The sequence below is a fragment of the Lontra canadensis genome, unplaced genomic scaffold (genome assembly GCF_010015895.1).
Source record: "Lontra canadensis isolate GAN:19392208 unplaced genomic scaffold, GSC_riverotter_1.0 scaffold38, whole genome shotgun sequence".
NCBI lineage: Eukaryota > Metazoa > Chordata > Mammalia > Carnivora > Mustelidae > Lontra > Lontra canadensis.
This window is the reverse complement of record NW_022631032.1, coordinates 6,812,926-6,836,625: the sequence shown is the minus strand read 5'-3', so window position 1 is coordinate 6,836,625 and position 23,700 is coordinate 6,812,926. Positions and strand designations below refer to the sequence as shown.

General features: G+C 38.0%; 1 protein-coding gene across 1 annotated transcript in view; it reads right to left on the bottom strand.

The window, feature by feature from the left end:
- KPNA1 (karyopherin subunit alpha 1) overlaps positions 1 to 21,390 on the bottom strand; it is a 67,086-nt gene extending 45,696 nt beyond the window's left edge. The window contains exon 1 of the mRNA XM_032869527.1: positions 21,207 to 21,390. The gene's annotated coding sequence lies outside the window, so the exon portion shown is untranslated. The remainder of the gene's footprint in view (positions 1 to 21,206) is intronic.
- Positions 21,391 to 23,700: the final 2,310 nt, after the last annotated feature.

Genomic DNA, 23,700 nt, shown 5'->3' with positions numbered 1-23,700 from the left:
TTAGCATTAATTCTTCTTTAAATGTTTGGTAGAATTTAGCAGTGAAGCCATATAGGTCTGTGCTTTTCTTTGTGGGTAGCTTTATGATTAATCCAATCTCTTCACTTGCTATATAGGTCTATTCAGTCTGTCTATGTAAGTCAGTTTCAGCAGCCATCTTTCTAAAAATTTGTCCATTTGGGGGGTGCCTGGGTAACTCAGACAGTTGGGTGTCCAACTCTTGGTTTTGTTTCAGGTCTCATGATCTCAGAGCTGTGAGCTCGAATTCTGTGACAGGCTCCACAGCAGGAAGTCTGCTTGAGATTCTCTTTCTCTCCTTCTACCTCTGTCCCTCCCTCCTCCTTGTGCTCGCTCTCTCAAAAATAAATAAATAAATCTTTAAAAAATTGCCCATTTTATCTAAGCTATGTAATTTATTGCCATGCATTTGTGCATAGTATTCCTTTATAACCCTTTCCATTTTTGTAATCCCAGTAGTAATGTTCCATCTGTTATTTGTACTTCAAGTAATTTAAGTCCTCTTTTTTTCTATGTAAGTCTGGCTAAAGGCCTACCAATTCTGTTGATGTTTTCAAAGAACCAGTTTTTGTTTCCTTAATCTTGTCTATTTTTTTCTATTTTCTAGTTCGTTAATTTCTACTCTATTATTTCCCCTCCTTCTGCTTGTTTTAGGTTTACTTTGCTCTTCTTTCTCCAGTGACTTAAGGTGGACGGTTAGTTATTGATTTGAGATCTTCTTTCTTTATATAAGCATTTATTACTTATTGTTAGTTTCCCTATAAGCACTGCTTTAGCTGTATTCCATGTTTTCTTAAGTGGTAACTTCATTTTTACTTACCTCAAACTATTTTTTGATTTCTCTTTTCATTTGTTCTTTGACCTACTGGTTATTTGGAAGTATGTTAATTTCCACATATTTGTGAGTTCCCTAAAGTTTTGTTAGTGATTTCTAGTTTCTTTCCACTGTAGTCAGAGGACAACTTTTGTATTATTTCAATCCTTTTAAGATGTTTTGTGGCCTAGCAATGGTTTATCCTTGAAAATGTCCCACATTCACTTGAGAAGAATATATATTCTATTGTGGCTGGGTGCTGGTGGTGTTCTACAGATGTCTCCTGGCTCTAGCTGGCTTGTGGTGTGGTTTCTTTGGTGATCTTATGCCTAGTTGTTTTGTCCATTACTAAAAGTGGCATAGTGTAGTCTCCCAACCATTACTGCTAAATTGTCTATTTTTCTCTTCATTTCTGTCAGACTTTGCTTCTTGTATTTTGGTGCTGTTACTAGAGCCATATATATTTAAAACTTTTACCTTTCTAATGGATCGGCTCTTTCATCCCTTTTTCTCTAGTGACATTTTTTGTTTTAAGGTATACTTTTTCTGATATTAGTATAGCCACTTCAGGTTTCTTGTGGTTTTTGTTTGAATAGATATATTTTCATCCTTATACTTTCAATGTATTTGTATCTTTGAAGTATATCTCTTGTAGAGAGCATATAGTTGGACACTCTGACATCTCTGACTTTTATTATACAATTTAATCAATTCATGTTTAATATTACTTACATAGTTGATTTATGACTGTTTTTTCATTTTCTATGTGTCTCATGTCTTTTTTGTCCCTTTACTACTCTTTGACTGTTTTCTTTTGCATTAAGTGACTATTTTCTAATGCAGCACTTAAATTTCTTTAATGACCTTTTCACTGTATTTTTTTGTTTTGTTTTTTTCCCCTAGGGGCTGCTCAAGGGCTTACGATACACATTTTAACTTTAGACTTAAAGCAGCTTTGGACTTATACTAGCTTAATTCCAGAAAGATATAGAAATATGTTGTGCTATATAGTTCTATTGCCTTTTCCTCCATTTGACGGCATTGTTGTGCTATGTATTACATTTAATGTTACAAATCCAACAATGCATTATAATTATGACTTTAACACCTATAGTCATTTTCTTAATTTGACATAGCTTTGCCTCCACTCACCTCTTATGTGCTGCTATTGACAGATACATTACAAATATACTACATTTCTACACCTTACAGGCCCAAGAACACATTATACATATATTATTTTATACAACTTTTTTAAAAAGATTTATTTTAGTGAGAGAGAAAGAGAGCAAAAGCTAGCACATGCACGAGTGGCATGGGGAGAGAGAGAATCTGAAGCAGACTGCCTGTGAAGCACAAGCCCAACACAAGGCTCCATCTCATGACCCTGTGATTGTGACCTGAGCATAACCAAGAGTCACACACCTAAACAACTGCACCATCTACACACCCCCAAAACTGCTTTTTAAATCAGTTTAAAGTAAAAAGAAGAAAAAGATACTATATTCTTTTATTCTTCTATTTGTATTCTTATATTCTTTTAAAATTACCTTTACTGGTACTCTTTCCTCATATGGATTCAAATTACCATCTGGGATCACCTGCTTTCAGCCTAAAGAACTTCCTTTAGCAGTCTTGCAAGGGTCTGCTAGTAATAAACTCTCTCAGTTCCTGTTTATCTGGGAAAATCTTCATTTCACTGTCATTTTAAAAAGAGAGCTTCGCTGGATATACAGGATTTTTGGTTGACTGTATCTGTCTTTGAGTGGTTGGAATATATTATTACACTGCCTCTGGCCTCCACTGTTTCTGCTGAGAAGTCAGCTATTACTCTTATCTGGGCTCCCTGGTAAGTCAATTCCTTGAAGAGATTAAGAGCTATTTTCTGACAGGCTTTTCCCCCTAACTACCCAACCAAATCTCTGAACCAGAACCCCAATGTGGGAGTCCAGACAACAGCACACTTCTCTGAGAGCTACCCCCGTATAGGAATGGAGTTATTTTGTTTAGGGTAGGCGGCAGCCTGAGGTCTTACCAGCTTGTCTCTTCTGACATGGAATCACCACCTTAGAAAATAGAAAAGATATCTATTCCCCAGTACTCCCACCAGCTCTGCACCCAGGTAGAGCCTCTGTTCCACAGTGGGGACTGGACAGAAGATAGTCCTCTGCCTCTCCACCACATATACCCAGAACTTAGCCTAAGCACCAGGCAGCTAGGGGTAGGACAAGAAATCCTGATATCCTGCTCCTCCCAAGAAAACCTTCTCTCCAACTGGAAGCTCTTCATTTACTGCATGCCCTAGGATGACTTCTAGAAGCTTTTAATAGTTGTTTTTCAAGTTTCCCTCAATTTTACTAGGGAGTGAGGCTGTAGAGCTCCCTGTACTTTTGGGCTGGAATTCATAAAACAATTATTCTTAAGATGATTTTACTGCAAGCCTGGATTGAGAATCATTTTATTTATAACGTGCTATGTTGCAACATCTATTTTACCTGAATCTATTAACAAACATACAAGGCAAAATTATTCTCATCCTTTACAGTTAAGGATTCAGGATGCTAAAAAAGGTTAAGTGACTCGGCCAAGGTTACACACTTAATACAAGACACAGCAAGGATATGAACCTAGGTTCCTGATTATAAACCTGATGTTCTACTGTTATGGACTGAACTGTGCTCCCTCCTACCAACTATATATTGAAGCCCTAAATTCCATAATGACTACATTTGGATACATGGCCTTTAAGGAGGTAAGTAAGGTTAAATGGGTTTATAACAGTGGGGTCCTAATCCAGCAGGATTACTGTCTTTACAAGAAGAGAAAAAGACACCAGCAATATCTTCCCCATCTCCCCCTGCCATATACACATAAAAAAAAGGGCATGTGAGGAAAGATGGAGAAGGTAGTCATCCACACATAAGGAAGATAAGCCCCACCAGAAACCAACCCTGTTGGCACCTTGATCTTGGACTTCTAACTCCAGAACCGGGATAAAATGAATTCTGTTGTTTAAGCCACCCAATCTGTGTTATTTTTTATGGCTGCCCAAGCAGACTAATATATACACTCAGTGGTATTTTGTCAGATTGAGCTTTATCAGACTGAAAGGCAGAGGAAATGCAGATGAGAATTTGAAAATAATTATGAAGGAATCACTTAACGGTGCTGAGAAATGATCTAGAGAAAGAAGCTGGATTCCTGAAGAAAGCAGTATTTTGGCTCTGAAGTATCACAGTATAGCATTATAATAGGAGTGTTACAATGATGACCCAAGTTAAAGAATCAGAAGTTTTAGTTCAAAGAAAGGAGAAAGACTATGGCAACAGGACAAGACCTAGATAAAGTTTAACAATACCAAAAACAACTGGGCTTCAGTAACTGCAAACCTGTACTCAACATGGAGCGGGAAGGGCACACAATTAAGGGAAGGCAATGTCAGGAATACACATATACAGAGAGAAAGAGTAAGTGATAAAACAAATGGAGTTAAAGGTAAAATGAACAACTGAGGAGTGGGGGGTGAAGGGTAAAAAGAGGACCTTTGTACACTTCTTGAAACTCCTATAAGCTTGAAATTACCGCAAAAAAAAATTTTTTTAATTAAAAAATATCTAAAAGGAAAGAAATGCTCATATAAAACTACTATTTACTTGCTTCCTTTTATTACAGTGACATAAGAAGCTAGCCCAGAGAAGAGGGCTGGCCTCAAAGTCCTGTTTTCAAATTTACTTCTCAGCACAGTGATGTAGAAAAAACACTAAATTCTGTGAGCCTTGGTTTCCTCATTTGCACAATGGGGATATTACCTTCTAAGGTGAAGAGAAGATGAAAGCATACTCCTACTGTCCAGCCCATATATAGCTCACACCTGATATCTGTGTAATGAAGAAATGGCTATAAATAGCTCTAAAGGTTCAAAAAAAAATCTCTTCTGACTAAAGCGATGGGGTATAGCTCCATAAAGGAGATGGTGTTTCAGCTAGGTTGTGAAGGATAGATAAAATTTCAGCAGTTGAAGTTAAAAGAGAAAGACCCACAAAACGTGAGTACAAATTAAAGGACAGACGTTAGAAAATACAACTAATGAAGAATAGCAGTAAGTTGATTTGATTAGAAAAATTGCTCTTCAAAAGTATACAGACATGAGGAAAACAAGCACCTATTTTGTTTCTTTTTTTGCTAAACTGCAGTATCCAAGAACTCACAAATTACTCTAATGCTCAAACTAACAATTTCTATCATCCATATAGTGCATTTGTGCCTTTGAAATATTCTTCTCTTTTAAATTACAGAAAGGCTCACGTTAAAAAAACAATACGGAAGGGTAGAAACAGATAAATGAAAATGTACCCCCGCCTAAAGGTAACCACCATCAAGCTCTCTGCATAGCCTTTCAAAAACTGATTATACAACTATAAAACCTTTTGGTTTTTGTTGTACACTGATGGGAAATTATAAACACAATTCTGCACTTTTGCTTTAACTCTGGACAATCTTCCATATAATGCCTATAGGGTTAAATTACTTTTAATATACTAATTTTTATACCAAAATGACCAGACCCTAAACATCACTGACCTTTAAGCTTGTCTCCAATTTTCTATTACAAACAATGCTGTAACCAGTATTCTCCTTCATGTATTTGTACATATTCTGCAATTATATCCAATAATGAATTCTAAACAGTGGAACCTAAGATCTAAAGTATGTGCACTCAAAATTTTGGCAGTCCAAGTACGCCATAAAACAATGTGTTTAGCGTGCCAATGTACACCAGTGAGTATGAGTGCATCAGTTCCCCACCACCATCACTGTTAACTCAAGACTGATTCAAACTTTTCCACATTTGACTGTATCATATGTGGAAAAAATGCTTCTCATGAAAACTATTTTCATAATACTAAGATGTTATATAGGTTTTTTTTTTTTTACTTTCACGCCTAAGCTTTTCAGAAGCTTTACTACATGATGACTTCATCACTCTGACACCTAATAGAATGTGTGCTGTGTATTTCTGTTCTAAAATTTTGTTTTAATTTCTAATACAGTAAATAGTAACAAATACAAAACAGCAACATAAACAAAAGTTCTCTGGGGTCCTCAGTAAATTAAGAGTGTAAACAAGTTCCCAGGCCAAAAACTTTAAGAACCCTTAATCCAGTCATTTTTGTTTTTTTGAAAGATTTATTTGTCAGAGACAGAAAGAAAGGGAGCACGCACGCATAAGCAGGGGAAGCAGCAGGCAAAAGGAGAAGCAGGTTCCTCGCCAGGCAAGGAGTCTGATTCGGGACTCGATCCCAGGACCCAGGGATCATAACCTGAACTGAAAGCAGACACTTAACCGACTGAGCCACCCAAGCGTCCCCAATCATTTTTGTCTTAAGGAAAAAATAGTCATTAGACATTCAGATAACGTTCTAATCATAGAGTAAGGAAACTCAACATCTTTAAAATACTGTCTTCTTGGTCAGGAATTAAACATGTATTTACACTTATCTTTTTTATTGCAATGATAAATGTGAAATTTCCTTCCAATATATTCTAATTGGCTACTGTCTATATATGAAAAAATTACTATACATAAATTTTTTAATCCAGCCAGTGAATTAAATCAGCTACTAAATTCTGTTTCTGATATTTTCAGCTGACACTCTCAATATTTAATATCTCTAAACAATTGTAACTTCTGCCTCCTCCATTCTAAAGTTAGTATTCCATTTCACTTCCTATTTAAAAATATTTAACTAGTACTTCCAGGACAAAGTTACAATGTTAATTAAGCAACAAAGGTTAGAGCAGGCAATTTTATCTCATTTCTGGTTTTGATCTATGTCTAATATTTTGTTAACTAAACATGATACTAGGGTATTTTTTTAAAAGTCAGGTTTACTAAGGTATTATTTATAATTTACATAAAGTAAAACTTAACATTTAAGTAAATACCACCACAAACAGAGAATATTTTCTTTACTATGAAAAGTTCTATCAGGTCTCCTTCTAGTAAATCCACTCCCTCTCCAACCCCAGGCACTTAGTGATTTATTTTTGTCCCTACAGTTTTGCATTTTCCAGAAAGTAAAATAAATGGAACCATCCAATATGTAACCTTTTGAGTGTGGCTTCTTTTAGTCAGTATCAACTAATTTAATATTCATAATGTTGTTTTATCTAGCAGTAATTCATTCTTTTTATTGCTGAATTGTATTCCACTGTATTCCACACTTTATTCACCACTTGATAGACATTTGGGTTGTTTGCATTTTCTGGTGATTATGAATAAGCCACTATAAACTTTCATATACAGTTTTTGTATGAACAAGTATTTTCATTTTTCTTGGGTAACAACCTGCGATGACACTGCTGGGTCATATGGTAACAATATGCTTACTTTTGTAAGATTGTCATACTGTTTTTCAAAATGGCTGTACCACCATGCATCCCTACCAGCAATCCATGAGCTCCAGTTGTGTTGCACTGCTGTTCTGAGATACTTTAAAAAAAAATGACATCTATAGACAAAGGGCTGATATCAAGATCTATAAAGAACTTCTCAAACTCAACAGTCACAAAACAGATAAACACATCAAAAAAATGGGCAGAAGACATAAACAGACACTTCTCCAAAGAAAACATACAAATGACTAACATATGAAAAAATGTTCATCATTAGCCATGAGGGAAATTCAAATCAAAACCACATTGAGATACCACCTCACACCAGTTAGAATGGCCAAAATTAACAAGACACAAGTGTTGGAGAGGATGAGGAGAAAGGTGAACCTTCTTACACTATTGGTAGGAATGCAAGCTGGTGCAGCCACTTTGGAAAGCAGTGTGGAAATTCCTTAAGAAATTAAAAATAGAGCTACCCTATGACCCTGCAATTGTACTACTGGGTATTTACCCCAAAGATACAGATGTAGTGAAAAGAAGGGCCATCTGTACCCTAACGTTGATAGCAGCAATGGCCATATCGCCAAACTGTGGAAAGAGCCAAGATGCCCTTCAAAAGACCATGGATAAAGAAGATATGATCCATCTATACAATGGAGTATTATGCCTCTATCAGAAAGGATGAATACCCAACTTTTGTATCAACATGGAGAGGACTGGAGGAGATTATGCTGAGTGAAATAAGTCAAACAGAGAAAGTCAATTATCATATGGTTTCACTTACTTGTGGAGCATAAGGAATAACACAGAGGACATGAGAGGAAGAGAAAAGTGAGTTGGGGGAAATCAGAGGGGGAGATGAACCATGAGAGACTATGGACTCTGAGAAACAAACTGAGGGTTTTGGAGGGGAGGGGAGTGGGGGGTTGGGTGAGCCTAGTGGTGGGTATTAAGGAGGGCACAGATTGCATAGAGCACTGGGTGTGGTGCATAAACCAATGAATCTTGGAACACTGAAAAAAAAATTAAATTGAAACAAAAAATAACATCTAAGTACCAGCCATCCATACCTATTTTACTAGGTTTTTTTAAAAGATTTTATTTATTTATTTGACAGAGACACACACAGCAAGAGAGAGAACACGGAAGGGGCAGTGGGAGAGGGAGAAGCAGGCTCCCCGCTGAGCAGGACCCCGGGATCATGGCCTGAGGTGAAGGCAGATACTTAATGACTGAGCCATCCAGATGTCCCTATTTTACTAATTTTTAAAAGCTGAAATGTGTCTTGAATTTTATCAAATCACTTTTTGGTGGTTATTAAAATGATCAAGTTTATCTACTCTGACATATTAAATATGGTATGATATTAATAGATTTCTTGATATTGAAAGACTGATTCTTTAAATAAACACACTTGGTCACGGTGTATCATCCTTTTAAACTCCGTGTTAATATTTTCTTAAAAACTTCTACACCACAAATCAAAATCACAATGAAATATTACCTAACACCTGTCAAATTTGTATCAAAAAGATAAGAAATATCAAGTGTTGCAGAGGATGTGGAGAAAAAGGAACCCTCATGCACTGTTGGTGCAAATTCAAACTGGTGTAGCCACTATAGAAAACAGTATGGAAGTTCCTCAAAAATTAAAAATAGAATCACCAGGGGCGCCTGGGTGGCTCAGTGGGTTAAAGCCTCTGCCTTCAGCTCGGGTCATGATCCCAGAGTCCTGGGATCGAGCCCCACATCAGGCTCTCTGCTCGGCGGGGAGCCTGCTTCCTGCTCTCTCTCTGCCTGCCTCTGCCTACTTGTGATCTCTCTCTCTGTCAAATAAATAAATAAAATGTTTAAAAAAAAAAAAAAATAGAATAACCAAATGATCCAATAATTCCACAATGGGGTATTTACCCTCCAAAAAAGGAAACACTCATTTGAAAAGATATATGCACCCGTATGTTTATTGCAGCATTGTTTACAACAGTCAAGATATGGAAGGAACCTGAATGTCCACCAATGAATGAATTAAAAAAACATGGTGTATATATATATACAATGGAATATTACTCTGCCACAAAAAAAGAATCTTGCCACTTTGCAACAACATGGATGTACCTAGAGAGTACTACACTAAGTGAAATAACTCAAAAGACAAATACCCTATGATTTTACTTATATGAGGAACCTAAAAAACAAAGCAAACAAGCAAAAAAGCAAAACCAATCCAAGAATATAAAAAACAAACTGGCGGTTTGCCAGAGGGAAGGGGAGTAGGGGGATGGGCAAAAGAAGTTAAGGGGAGCGGGAAACACAGGCTTTCAGTTATAGAATGAGTAAGTCACAGGGATGAAAGTACAGCACCTTCTACAGAATACAGCCAATGGTACTCTAATAATGTTATAAGGTGACATATAGTAGCTACACTTAAGAACACTGTACAGGTATAAAATTATAGAATCACTACGTTGTATACGTCAAACTAATGTAACATTGTGTGAACTATACTTCAATTTAAAAAAAACCCATAAAAGAAAAATTTCTAGTATCCATAATTTCCAGGAAAAAGAAAAATTTCCAGTATCCACAAATGAGATTGATTATGTAAAACAACACCCTCCTCCGCGCCTTTTTGTGGAGGACAGGGTATCTGTCACATTGAGGATGTTTTGAAATAACATGTGGGTATGATTCCAATTATATGACATTCTCAAAAGGCAAAACTATGTAAACTATTAAAAGATCAGTGGTTGCCAAGTGTTTATGGGGTGGGAGGGATGAAAGGCAGAGCAGAAAAGATTTTTAGGGCACTGAGAAACTATTCTGCATGATACTCTAATGGTGGATACCTGTCACAATATATTTGTCAAAACCCATAGATGTACAACATGAAGAATGAATGTAAACTATGGACTCTGGATGATAACACTGTATCAGTGTTGGTTCCATTAAAACAACTGTACCAAGCTGATGCATAGGTTGATGATGGGGAAGATAGTGGGATACATGGGAACTCTACTTTCCACTCAATTTTGTTATGAACCTAAAAGTGCTCTAAAATAGAAAGCCTATATTAAAAAATCTTAAATATGTATTTACTCATATTGGTAACCGAGATTGGTTGGTTCCCCTCCTTGTGGGTTCAAGAGGGGATTTGATCTGTCACGTGGGAGAGCTTTTTAAAAAACAGACACCTCAACTGTCCTTCCAAAGAATTTGATTAGTAAGCCTGAGGCACATACTAGGTCTCTGGTGTTTTTTCTTTCAAAGATTCCCAAATAAATTCTGATATACATCTGCAATTGAAAAATCCTATAGGGGCGCCTGGGTGGCTCAGTGGGTTAAAGCCTCTGCCTTCGGCTCAGATCATGATCCCAGGGTCCTGGGATCCAGCCCCGCTTCGGGCTCTCTACTTAGCGGGGAGCCTGCTTCCTCCTCTCTCTCTGCCTGCCTCTCTGCCTACTTGTAATCTCTGTCAAATAAATAAATAAAATCTTAAAAAAAAAAGAAAGAAAGAAAGAAAGAAAGAAAGAAAGAAAGAAAGAAAGAAAGAAAGAAAAGAAAAACACTATAAAGGAGCAAAATCTTTACCGAAAAACAACGCAAAATACAGCTGAAATGTGGGCTCAAGTTGGATTGAAAGGAACTTTGGTAACAAAGAAATGAAACAAAATCTACAGAGGATTACAGGAGAAATAACAAAGTAATATATGAACATTTTCCTAATCCTAATCAAATATTTTTATATTATCACTTAGACAATTAATTAAAAATCCTAAATTTCTGTTAATAACTTTTCAAAATACCTTCTCAAGAACAATGGCTTCTCTAAAGCCATTATGCCTAATTTTCCATGTTTTCTAGGGAAATAAAGCCAAGAAAGCAAAAAATTAAAAGCCAGATGCAAACTTGGTGGTAAATATAAATGCATTTCTCTTCCAAAATGAAATCTTCCACTTCCTCCTTCATGTTCATTTAGTTATCAAATTTTCCTTATTAGTCTATCCAAAGTGTTTGACCTTATCTGCTCCTGTGTATTCTCACTGCCACCAGTCTAGTCTGGGTCCTTGTCAACCCTATATCCACAGAACTGCGAGAATTCTAACCCACCCTTCCTTAACCTCTGGCTCTCTGCTCTTCAAGCCATCCTTCACACAGCTCTCTATTAATCTCAACACCTTTTTCACTGTATTACTTCAATGCCTAAGGATCTAGGAATGAATCTTTAGCACATCTTAAATCAAATTTGAACTTCTTTGTCCTACAAGATCCCTTGGCCTTGACTGAGTCAATAAATACTCTCTCTATTCTACATCAATCTATACCCAACACACTGAATATATATCTTTTTATATTTTATTATATTCAAGACGGTACGTATTTAGGATGCTGAGTCAATCCACCCAGTCCGTAAATCACAAACACACACTAAAAATTCTGAATATTTAACATTCAACATATTCTTTGTGAAACACCATGAAACGTTAATACAGTTAATTTACTTAGTCATATAAACCAAGCATAACTGTATTAGAAAACATGACCACAAGAAAGTATGACTACAAAATAAGTTATGGACCTATAAATATAAGCATAAATGAATTTAAGTATTAAAAAGGTTTTAAGATCATTTGTGACTATTAATTACTCATTTGCCACCAACTTCTAATCAAATGGTAGCAGGTCCTTTTAAAAGATTTTAATAAATTAGAGAAGAAAAGTAAAATTGAAAATATCCAACCCATTTTCTTTCCTATAAAATAATTCAAAGAGTTCCTTTATTTTAGTGACATTCTAGTGGGGGCAAAGTCTGAAAAACATTGCCTTAAGTCTCTCCTATAAGACATCAATGCTGCAGACATGATTCACTGTACCATCTCTGGTTACATCTTAGAGCTCTAACCCCACTAATCTAATAGAAATACCTACTTTCTTTCAAGCCCCAGCTTCAAACTTTCTTCCACTGAAAAACTGACTATAACCTCTGACCCTAATATTGACCTCACCTTCCAGTATCTCTAGGTTCCCAACTTGCAGTGTTCTCCAAAGACCAAACAAATAGCAAAACATTTAAGGGAAAATATTTACTAAGGATTTTAGAAACCCATACCCTAGGATTCAGTAATTCCACTTTTGGAATATACGAAAAGGAAATAAAATTAGCAGTAAGTATAAGATTGTTCACTGCACTGTAATTATTAGTGAAAAATTGTAAACCTAAAAATTCCAAAATGAGGATTAAGGAAATGACATACTGAGAAATGAGAAAAATAATACAAACATATGAAAAATCTGGATGTTGGGAACAAAAACTATATTATTATATATATTATATATATATATAATATATTACATATATAATTATATAATATATTATACATATTATATATGTAATATATTATATGTATAATATATTATATATATTATTATTCTCTATACCTTTAAAAACACTCATAATTTAAAGTGGTATATAAAAATTTCAAGAGCAAGTTACTATTTTTCTCTATCTCCCAAATTTTCTATAGTAAGCAATATACTATTTATACAATAAGAAATACTTTCAAACAGTAGAACTGAAAGCATATTATTTACTACAGTGAAGCTTCCCAGCCTACCTAAAACACTGAAAACTGTTCTTAACTTTTGGCTAGAATTTTATCAACTCAATGTTCTGCTATTTCATCAAAGTTCTGATTTAACACTTTAGATCTTTAAAAAAAAAAAAAAACTACCTCTTCCTTTATATGTAGTTGGATTTTATTTTTATTTTTTAATTTTTCTTTAAAGATTTACTTATTTAAGAGAGAGAAGGGCACGTGGATGGCTCAGTAGGTTAAGCATCTGCCTTCGACTCAGGTCATGATCCCCGGGCCTGGATCTGGCCACTTCAGGTTCCTTGCTCAGGGGTGAGTCTGCTTCTCCCTCTGCTTCTTCCCCTTCCCTTCCTCTTGCTGTCTCTCTCCCTCAAATAAATAAAAATCTTTAAAAAGAGAGCCCGCAACTGCATGCCCATGGGGGCCAGAGGAAGGTAAAGGACAGGAGAGAATCCTGGAGAGAGCAGACTCCTCTCTGAGTGCAGAGCCTGAAGCGGAGCTTGATCCCAGGACCCTGAGATCACGACCTGAGCCAAAATCAAGAGTCTAACGCTCCACTCACTGATTGAGCCACCCAGGACCCCGTGGGTTTTATTTAAATAAATCTTTCCCCAAAATGGTGTAATGCGTGTAAAGCATTCCTTCATGTGAAAAAAGAAAAACTGCAAACTTGCCTTAATCCAATTCCTATTCATTACTGAAATTAATAAGTTCTGTAATATATCTATCACATGGGCACTTATGAGGGTTTTCACATTTCAAATTAAGCAGCACATACAGGATGTAACTTTCTTCCCAAAATATATTAACAACTCAGAAATATATTAACAAAGTTCAGAAATTTTAATTTTTTAAGATTTTAATTTTAAGAGATGCCTAGGTGGCTCAGTCGGTTAAGCAGCTGCCTTCGGCTCAGGTCATGATCCCAGGGTCCTGGGATCGAGTCCCACAACGAGCTCCTTGTTCAGCAAGGAACCTACTTCTCTCTCTCCCTCTGCCTGCCACTCTGCCTGCTTATGCTGTCTCTCTCTGTCAAATAAATAAATAAAATCTTAAAAAAAAAAAAAAAAGATTCTATTTTTAAGTAATCTCTACACCCAACATGGGACTTGAACACACAACCCTCCAAAAAGCTGCACATTCCACCAACCAAGCCAGCCAGGTGCCCCCCAGAAATTTTAAATTTTAATCTTCAATATTAAGCATAGGACTAGGCATATAGCAGTCCCTCAAATGTTATGAAAAGAATGAACGTTCCAGAATATAAAGTTTATGTATTAATGTAGTACTGTTTCAAATAACTCAAATTTAAAAAAAAAAAAAGTCTATATAAAGAAATAAAACGGTAAATATGGTAGACCGATTAACACTAAAATTTTAACTTTTTTTTTTAAAGGAATGACCCATGGGATAGAAAAGGAAACAATCACATATAAGATGTCAAAACCTTGTCAGAAACTATAAAACAGATGGTCAAGTGATATTATACTAGCAAAGTGGAGAACTCTAAAGCCTAAGCACCTGCAAAGAAGCTGATTCACACTGTCCACAAGCAGGAGTCCTCATAGGCACCTCTGAAGGGTTAGGGAGGACAAAAACCAGAAGGTTAGCTGGAAGCCTACAAAATAGTCATCACAGCTAGACTTCCTCCCCGACTTCTCCGAAGTAGGCAACCATCCCTCCTCTCACCCTACAATTGTGGAGATTACTCTGAAGAAACCAAGCTAAGAGACTCCAAAATGGAGGTCTCCAGTACAGGTAAATTGGGAGTGATATGCCACACAGAAAACAGGATTACAAGAACACAATGAACAGCAAGATCTCCAGCTCCTTTTCTAAGATAAGTTCTCAAAACATAGCAGCCAGGTGTACATAACCTCCCCTCAAGGGACTGGAGGCTCTCTTTCTCAAGGAAACTGACCAGCCCAAGAAAAAGACCTAATAGTGTCCCCTCCTCCCATAAATGACCATCTTTAATAAGCCGCACCTACAGAATTTTGAGTTCAGTTTTTGGCACCTCACTCTTAAATATGAATGGACAGCCATATAAGATTATGGCTGGGGAAAGCCTCTATAGAGAAAAGACCGCAACAGAAACAACAAAAAAAGGAACTTAGAAGAAACAGAGCAAAGAGGGAAGAAAACACAAAACTTAAAAAAAAAAAAAAAAAACTATCATTAAAATCTTCAAAAGGATTATAGTGTCTATGAAACAATATAAAGATACTATAACACAGAAATGAGCTCTAAAAACAAAATGTAGATAGAAATTAAAAACTCAATAGAAAGGTTGGAACATAACACTGAGGAAATTTCTTAGGAAGCAGAACAAAAAGACTAAGTGATGGAAAGAAAAAGGGGGGGAAAAAAGAAAATTAAAAGAACCACCTATGAAGGGTGCCTGGGTGGCTCAGTTAAGCATCTGCCTTCAGCTCAGGTCACGATCCCAGGGTCCTAGGATCAAGTCCCCCATCAAGTTCTCTGCTTAGCAGGGTGTCTGCTTCTCCCTCTCCCTGCCATTCCCCCTGCTAGCACTCTTTCTCTCCCTAATAAATAAAATCTTTTTAAAAGATTTTAAAAAAATAAAAGAACAACCTATGAGTTCCAATACCCAAATAATACAAATTCCAACAGAGAACAAAAGAACTGATGAAGAACATACTATCAAAGAAACAAGGTATCAAATTTAGAATAGCCATTCAATGAAAGACACTACAGACAAAATTAACAGAGACAATTATCTTTTTTTTTTTTTTAAAGATTTTATTTTATTTATTTGACAGACAGAGATCACAAGTAGGCAGAGAGGCAGGCAGAGAGAGGAAGTGAAGCAGGCTCCCTGCTGAGCAGAGAGCCTGATGCGGGGCTCGATCCCAGGACCCTGGGATCATGACCTGAGCCGAAGGCAGAGGCTTTAACCCACTGAGCCACCCAGGCGCCCCTACAGAGACAATTATCTTATAGAAGATATTTTCCAGGCCTAAAATCAACAGACCACTCAAATTTAACCTCCACAAGGAACTTCTGCAAACCAAAAAGAAAGACAGCAACCCAAAGGAAAAAGAAACTAAGGGCAAAACAGACAGTTTTCAAAAGGGAAAACCTGAATGAATCTAAGAGGTGCTCAAACTCATTAGTAATCAGAGAAGGTAAACTGAAGCAATGAGACACCTACTTTATATCCATCAGACTGGCAAATACTATAAAGTTGAATAAAACCAAGTACTGACAAAGATGTGGGCAAACAACACCCTCCTGTAGTTCTAGTGAGCACGTAAATTAGTGCTCCCTTTCTATGACCCAGGAATTCCACTCCTAGGTATATACCCCAGAGAACTTTTCACACAGGTCCATAATAATATACAACTAAGAGTATATTCACTACAGTGTATTTCTGATGCCAGCAAGGTGGGACAGAAAAAAATGTGGTAGATGCATATTATGGAATTATATTATATACAACTATATGTACACAAAACAGAACAGGAAAAAAAAAAAAAAAAACCCAGAAAGGTCTCCAAAACAATGTTGAATAAAAAAAATAAGAAACAGAACAAGGTCTACAATACATAAACTAAATACATACATACAGACACAAAACACAACATATTTCACAATGATTCAATGATTCACATATAATCAAGAAATATATCAATCACAATGCAGTGGATACCTGCTAAAAAGGGCAATGGGGAAGTAGGGCTTAGAAATGGAAGGAAAATTTAAAGAATCCTGTACAGCCTCATGACAGGACATCAAGAACTGAGACGCATAATTAACTTTAAAACCCTTTTTACCTAAAGTCCAAAAAATAATAAAAAATGTTTTTCCAGAACTAAAGGACATAAGCTTCCAAACTGTAAGCATCCATGGAGTTCCCTTAAATTAAACAAAATAAAACCAAAAAACCCTACCTAGGCACATTATCATTCAATTTCAGGGGTTAAAAATAATATCCGAAAAGTTTCTAGAAGATGGCAAGGTCACAAACAAATAATCAGAATAGTTTTAGATTTCAACAGCAACAATGGAATGCAAGAAAACAAGCCATGACTTCCAAACTTTTTAAGCCTACAATTTTATACCTAGCCAAATTATTGATGAAATGGTAAGAGAGAATGGAGATTTATTTCAATCATGCATTCAGAAAGTTTTTACTTCCCAGGTATCCTTTCTCAGGAGGCTAAGAAAATATGGGAAATAGAAGACCCATTATAGAAGAGAGGAGGCAAAAAGAATTTTAAGAGTGATGTAAAGAGAAGTTCCAGGGTAACAGGTGGCAAGTAGGCCTAGAAAATAACTAGTCCAGACAGCAATAAAAGCACGGCAAGTTCCAGGACAGCTATCTCGGGAAATGAAGGGAGGGTAAAAAAGGTATTAACTCCTGGAAAAACACAAACTGGTTAACAGAAGAAATGACATCATAATAAAGTACATGGTACAACTATGAATATTTACATGGCTATAATACTGTAAACACTTTGAATATTGACTTAATAAAGAACTATGTCAATTATATTGGGAGGATGGGAGAGGCAATGTGTACAAAGGAAAGTCAACAGGTAACGCCTGAAATTGCTATATCAAGAAAAAAAACAGAAGTAAATTATTAATTAATATGAAAGTAAACAGCTTAAAAAAAAAAAAAAGAGGAAGGGGCACCTGTGTGGCTCAATCATTTAAGCATCTGACTCTTGATCTCAGGGTCATGAGTTCAAGCCCTGCATAGAGTTCCACACTGGGCATGGAGCCTACTTTTTTAAAAAAGGGGCTAGGGGGGGAGGGTAGGCTCTAAAAGTGCAGGGGCTGGGACAAGGGACAGTTGTTTTTCATATAGTATTCTAATTAAAAACCTGTATTTTTTTAATGGCAATATAGCAAGGACTTGAACAGTCTTTCTTGCCCTGTTAGCAAATTAGATCTTCACAGTATCATTTCATGATGCTAAAAGAACTACACCTAGTTTGTTCTGCTCTGGAGAGTGAACTGCAAACTAAGACAAAAATCAAGCTTCAATGGTTGATGTGAACATAGTACAAATAGCCCTGTCTGAATTCCAGCTCCATCACATACTATGTGAAATAGGGCAAGTTACTTAACCACCCTGTACCTGAAACTACCTCCTCAAAGTGATTTTGCAAGGATAATTAAGTGAAAATACTTAATGCAATGCTTGATCCATCAATAGATGTTAGTCCCTCATGCTTGCCTTTCTGTTCCCTAGCTACAAGCCCCCATTCTGGCCCCAAGCTGCCTTGTTGGTCAGAATACAGAGACTCATGGACAACTCAGCACATATCCCTCCTCACGCTGAAAAATCAATCACGATGAGTAAGCAGACTTATCTTTGTATATGAAGGGCAGGCAGCATTATTCTTGTTATGTGAAGAAGATTATCCCTATTATCCACATTCTGGATTATTGCCTGCTTTCAAGAACTGTCCTAATTAATCTACTACACTAGGTCAGAAACATTTTATCACTTCACAGTCCTTTGTGGAGTTGTAACAGCTTAAAAAACAAAAACAAAAACAAAAAACAGAACAGTAGGTCCCATCAGTCTTCATCCCTGCTCTTCCACTGCAGGGCCTCAAAATTTTCTAATGCAGGCCCCCCATTGGCCAGGGGCCACCTCCTGCTTACTGCAGCAAGAACAGAATGAAATCAGCCCCAATCAGCTAATTGAATTGTTTACCATTTCCAACGTTTTCTTCCATTATTATGGCTGAATTCATAATACCTGCAAAGTACAGCAATCTTATAACAAAGACTTTGAGTAACAGGGAATTACCTTTATCACTAGGTCAGTCACTTTTACTTGCATGACCCAAAGTCTTAAAACTGATTTTATACAAAGTATTCTCACATATTTCTAAAATCAATCTGACAGACTTAACACAAACATCATAAATCATCATGACAATCATTAATTTAACAAATACTATGCTAAAACAACTGAAGCTAAAAACAAGGTATAATCCTTAATCTCAAATGAAAGGGAAAAGGTAGAAACTAAATTGAGAGCAACAGAGAACAAAGAAAATAGTCCAGGAAACAACTGACAGAAATTCCAAACTATCTGGTATAGTTTATAACAGTTGAGGCTAAAGAAAATTATAAAAAACAGGGGCGCCTGGGTGGCCCAGTCATTAAGCATCTGCCGTGGGTTCAGATCATGATCCTAGGGTCCTGGGATCAAGCCCCACATGGAGCCCTACATTGGGCTCTCTCTCTCTGTCAAATAAATAAAATCTTAGAAAAGAGAAGAAGAAAGAAAATTATAAAAATTGGACACAGCTCTGAAGCTCCTGATAGCCAAAGTATAAAGAGCAAGAGGAGGGCTTACAAAACACAAATGACCTAATAAAATCAGTCACTTGTTTAAAATAAAAAATAAAATGTATCAATTTGTCTTAAAAAGAATTTGTCTCTAACTTACCTACTTTATAAAGACCAATAAATAAATGAGAAAGTGTCTTGGATGGCAATGAAGATTTTTTTTGTCCTTTATTCTGTACCAATCCTAGATAAAAGCCAACGCCGGTAATATTAAATCACAGGTCTATGAAGAGGACCTAAGTAACAAAATGCAAGTTACTGACTTCAGGTGAGGTTTTTACTTCTGTCATTTAGTTTATTCTATGTTTTTATATGTTTTGTTTCTCTACTAGACTGTAAATTCCTCAAGGCTCATGTCTGATTCCATCTGAACTTCGTCTGCTGTTTACTAGAGTAAATTACAGTTTCTGCTCAATTATAAAGACTGATAAAATGCCATGCAGTTAATACATATATTCATTACATTAGATTATCATTTCCATGACATAGTAAAGTGTTTTGACCAGGTCTGTGTCCCTAGTCTCAGCACACACTCAGTAAGTATTCACTGAATGAACATTAACAAAAAAAAAAAAAAAAAAAAAAAAAAAAAAAAACACAGAACGAAACATAAAAGAAGAGGAGAAATTTTTATTTTTTTATTTTTTTTAAGGAATAATTCTTAAAATGGCAGTAATCTTCGGTTCTAAGGCTGATTCCAACAAGAGCTACATAACCTTACGTAAGTTACTTTTCTGGCCTTCAAAGTTTTATCGGTAGAATCAAATAAATTAACATCTACTTCAAAGTTACCATGAGGATTAGATGTTTTACTATACCTAAGGGATTCAGCACAGTATCTGGAAAGGAGGGCAAATGTTCATTCCTTTCTCTCAAGTCCTCCATCTTACAATCAGGTATACACAGTGCCCTCCAAGAATAAATGATTTCAGTAAAACTACAACAGACTTCATCATCAATTTCCTTTGAAAAGTTAAAGTTAAAAAAAAAAAGTTAAAATTTCATCTCCTCAATTTTTAAGGGGAAATAACTCCTGGACCCGTTTCAAAATATTACAAACACAAGAACAAGTTACTGTCAAGAAAGAGCCTTGAAGCAACAAGAGAGGGGAAAATCACTTACTCATCTACTGCTGAGAAATAGGGGTTTCGAAGGAACTGTTTCTTAAAGGAAGAGGGGACGGGGAAAGTTAAGAATAGAATTTATTAGCATGTTCTAGAAAAATAACTTCAAAATTGTTTATTCCGGATTTAAAACCTAAAAAACCCACGATTCTGAAATCTTTCCCTGAAAAGTGGCACATTAAATACTTTCCTTCCAAACGACTTCCCTGACTCCAGTCATCCTTGGGTTTTCTCCTCCCATTTTGCGCTTCATCTCATACTTCGCTGTTTCCCTCGCATCACCTCTTAAACTCTGAGCAGACGAAGTTCAGTCATTCCTATAATTACCACACCCCGGTCAGCCGCTTCAGGCCCATGTTGTTATGACATCTGTAAACTGCAGTCGTCCCTCTCCACCCCCGCCCTTCTCCCTCCCAACCACCCGCTCCGGCTCGGGCTCTAACTTGTGAATTCCCGAGACCGTCCCTTCCAGCCTCGATCAGGGTTTCTACCCGCGTCCCCCGCTCCCTCTTGCCTTAGTCCCAGCACTCTGCGCTGCCCACCCCCGCCCCCCTCCCGCTCACGCCCCGCCGCGGCGCAGACTCAGCGCTCGCCTCCTCTCCGCCCCGCTGCCTCGGCGCCCCGCAGTCCCCAACGCCGCTTCCAGCCCCGCCGCCGCCCCGCCCCGCCTCGCCTCGACCGGCGTTCCCGATGGCGATCACACCAGCGCTCCCCACCCCCACCCTCCTCTCCGCCGGCCGCGCGGCCGTTAGGACAGCCGGGCCCGTGACGCACGGACGAGCAGCGAGCGCCCGGGCCCTGGGACCCGAGCTCGAGCGGACCGGCGCCCGCCCTCGCCCCGGGGCCTCTCCCGGGTCCCGCCGAGGACTGCCGGATCCGCCAGCGGGAGGGGGAGGGGCCGGAGCCACGGGGCCCCGCACTCACCAGGCTCAAGGCAACCGATCCCGGTGCCGATGCTGGGGTGAGGCGCTCTCTCGCTTGCCGGCCCGCCGTACCTCTCCCGCGCGCAAGCTCCAACAGCCGGCCAGCGCCGGTGCTCACCAGGCCTCGCTCTCCGCCGCCGCGTACCCAGCAGTGAGACCCAGCTCAGCGGGCGTTCGCAGAGCGCCTGCGCGCGGGGGCCGGCCCGCACGCCTGCGCGTTTTCTTCTGCTGCCCTGCTGCAGAGGCTGCCGGGAGATGTAGTTTTCCACCCGTCTTTCACTGGAATTCCTAGCGGCTAGGGGGAACCAGTGAACAGCCGGGGATTGGGAAAGTCTCGATGAGGAGATTCACAGTCAATGGCAAAGGTTGCAGAAACGCGGTGGAGTGACCACAGGACGTTACTTAAGTTGAATTGCAAAGTTATGTTTACAAATCTGTCTTCACAGCTCTTCCTAGGTGAATTGATCTTCGCCTCACCTGCCTATAACTAGCCTCTAACAGAGCTTGTACCTAGTACACGTTTATTGAATGAATGATGGAATGAATGCAGGCTGAGGGAGTATTGCAAAAGTGTCAAAAGTCAATGCCTCGTGTCTAAGGCATTCACAGGCAGCACGTGTGAAGAGGCTTCTGGGTATTTTGTTGTTGTTGTTCTCTCCCTTCCCTTTTGCCTGATAATGTATGAGAAGTATCAAAAATAATTAAGAAATTAAATAAAACATAAATCGTTGCTTCACTCACAAGTGCTCGCAAACAAATTTTGGGCAAATAATTGTTCCCGTTAAATTTGATGGAATTCTTTTTGAACACTGCTTTCCAAAGAAGAGGGACTGAAGCCAACCAAACAGAGGTCACAGAATAGAAAGTCTCACATGTGACATGGCCTATCAGATTGATTTAAAATACTGTCGGAGAAGCAACGTGAAAGAAATCTGGTAGCTTAATTCATTTACAAGTGTGGGAGGGAGGACCACTCACTACCTGAATCCTAGGCTATGAAATATTCATTTGTCCTGCATCTCTTCCTGCAGCATCAGCATTCTCCATTGGTGGATGGTATGTTTTTTAGGATGAATTGAGTGTGAGCAAGGGGACTGGGGAAAGGCAAGGTGTTCTAAGGGAGAAACCTGGGGGGCAAGTATACCTGACCACAGCTAAACTGTGGAGAGATCACTTTATTCCAGTCAGAACTAAGATTATTCAGAGCTGGGCTTTGGTCTTTGTGAAAACTAGTTTCTTCCCAGTTCACCTTTACTCCTAGCTGGGGCCCTTCTTCCTTGGCCCCACCTCTCTTTCTGGGCGCAGCTTCCTCAGCCCCATGAGACAGCCAAAATCTCTACTCAGTTTTTCAGCCACTGCTTTCAGACTTATCACCTCAGGTGGAAAAGTGATGGCAAATGTCAGGCTTTCCTCTTATGGTTTCTGTTTCCTTCCAGATGTGGGACACAGAAGTTCTCACTGCCTTGGTGGCTCCTCCATGCCTTAGTGTTTTTATATTTTGTCCAGTTATTCTCAGTGCTGGGAGGATTTGCTCGACAACAGTAGGCCATTGATGAAGCAAAATTCTTATATATATGTTACTTCTACAAAAATGTTATCATACCACACAACATATTTTATTAGTGAATATTTCTCTGACTTTATCTTTTTGTAGTTTGAGAAATTTTAAAATTGTAGAATAATTTTGCTATTACAAACAATACTACTATGAACATTTTTGTACACATTTTTGTGTGTATAAAGAAACTGCTAGATCCTAGGATACTACATCTTTAATTTCACTAGCCGTGGTAGGCAGAGTTCTAAGATGGCCCCCATGATCTTTGTCCCCTAGTGTTGTGGTATTAATCCCTACCCCTCAAGTGTGAGTGGGACCTTTGACTTAATTCCAACCAGTAGAATATGGCAAAGATAATCGGATGTCAGTCCCATGATTACATTTCATCTTAGCAGACTAGGACTAGACCTGTTCCTACTGGGCTTGAAGAAGTGAGCTGTTATGCTGTGAGCTGCCTAAGAAGAGGGTCACATGGCAGGGAACTACTGATGGCTTCTAGGACCTGAGTGCCTCCAGCTGACAGCCAGTAAGAAGCCAGAACCCTCGGTCCTACAACCAGGAGGAAATGAATTCTGTCAACAGCCTTAGAGAGTTTGGAAGTTACTCTTCCCCAGGCAAGCCTCCAGAAGACAGCCTGACTTATACCTTGATTGCAGCTTTGTGAGACCCTGAGCCGATGAAACAGTCAAGCTGTGCCTAGACTCCTAGGACACAGAAACTGTGAGATAATATGTTTTAAGCACTAGGTTTCTGGTAATTTGTTACACAACAATAGAAAACTAATATACTAAATACTGCTAGATAATTTTACAAGGTGGCTTTATCAATTTATACCCCACAAGCAATATATTAAGATTCTCTTCTCTAAACATCTTGCTAACATTTGGAAATGTCTGGCTTTTTAAAAATTTTTGTCTATCTGATAGATGTAAAAATA